Source organism: Austrofundulus limnaeus, unplaced genomic scaffold, assembly GCF_001266775.1.
Source record: "Austrofundulus limnaeus strain Quisiro unplaced genomic scaffold, Austrofundulus_limnaeus-1.0 Scaffold1500, whole genome shotgun sequence".
NCBI classification, from domain to species: domain Eukaryota; kingdom Metazoa; phylum Chordata; class Actinopteri; order Cyprinodontiformes; family Rivulidae; genus Austrofundulus; species Austrofundulus limnaeus.
In genome coordinates, this window is record NW_013953902.1 from 40,220 (window position 1) to 42,040 (window position 1,821).

Below are 1,821 nucleotides of genomic sequence, written 5' to 3' on the forward strand. Positions count from 1 at the left end.
GTTAAATATTTAGTTTATAAACTCTGACATTTATAAATGTATGAATCATATGGTGAAAAACTGACTTTGAAAAATAAATCTGTTCTTTTTTCTTATAAAAGGTTAAATAAAACAAAAATATTGGTGGTAATGTTTGACTGTGTAACTTTACAAACGGCACCCCACAGCCTTGCACGCTCACTGTAAACTGTCTGCAACGTTTGTGTTCAACAGAACTCTGCTTTGAAGCGTGGTCCGAACGGTTCCCTCTGCAGAGCCTCGGCCTGCATGCACAACTGACTGTGTAACTTTACAAACGGCACCCCATACTGCAGGACCCTGATCTGATCTGATCTGATCTGATCTGATCTGCAGGTAGAAACGGTCATTTTCTCTGGTTTGCAGACTGGCTCCTGGCCTCTGTAGCCCCCCAGAGTCCACAGAGACCAGAGAGAGAGGCCTGCTCATAAAACGAAGCATGTGACAACCTAAAGGACGTTGATAAGTAATAATAATAAATGTTGTGGTGTTTGCTCAGGGAGAAGCCACCCATGGGGGCTGCAGCTGATTTATCCCCTTCAATAAAGCCAGAGATGAGTTTACTCTTAATGGGGCTGTGAGACGCAGCTTTTACTGAGAAAATCGCTGATCAATTCCCATCAGGCTGCAGCTTTTCAGTGCAGCTGGTGACTTTCTCTTAATCTCCTCCTTAATGTGTCGTGTGGACGCTGCGCCCACTGATTTGCAACCTTAATACCGGCTCCCTGACGGACCCGCAGCTTCAGTCATCTTTCCAATAAGGACTGCGAGCGTCYCCATAAACGTCTAATTGGGTGAAATCTAGAAGGGAAAAGCGAGTCTCAGCCGTGACATCTGCCAAACYGTGAATTCTAATGCAGAAAGCATTAATGGAGAGCGACTGTCTGCAGAGACTGCGGGATAATCTGAGAGTAATAACTGAGCTGAAATGAGTTGAAAGTTTTCTGAAGACTCCCAGGACGGTAATGTTATTTACTCCTCCACTTTGGTGCAAAAACACAGGAAYTGTTTTAATTCTTCTGTTTTTATATCTGATCAAACTCAGATAATAAACTCGTAAACTCTCATCACACCTGACCTAAAGGTGCTGTTAATGGATTAGTTCTAATTGTGCAGCTAAAACATCACATCATCAGCAAACAGACGTTACCACCCTAACCTTTCTGTAGCTACAACTTGATTTCTTAAATCATAAAAAGCATAAAAACAACCAGTTCCAATGAAGTAGGGACGTTGTGTAAAATATTAATAAAAAAGTCCTTTTCAAAATTTGAATACACTATAAAAATAAGATATTTAATGTTCAAATGGATAAACTTTATTGTTTTTTATAAAGTTAAAACCTGCTAACTCTGCTAACGCTTCTAATGCTGTTAATGCTGCTAATGCTGCTAACATTGCTATCTCTGCCAGCGCCTTTAATTTTACTAACTCTGCTAACACTTCTAACGCTACTAACGGCTCTAATGCTGCTGCTAATACTGCTAACTCTGTGAGTACATTTAATTCTGCTAAATCTGCTAATGCTGCTAATGCCTCTAATGCTGTTAATGCTGCTAATGATGCTAACGCTTCTAATGCTGCTAACGGCTCTAATGCTGCTGCTAATACTGCTAATACTGCTAACTCTGTGAGTACCTTTAATTCTGCTAACTCTGCTAATGCTGCTAATGCCTCTAATGCTGCTAATGCTTCTAATGCTGCTAACGCCTCTGATGCTGCTGCTAATACTGCTAATACTGCTAACTCTGTGAGTACCTTTAATTCTGCTAACTCTGCTAATGCTGCTAATGCCTCTAATGC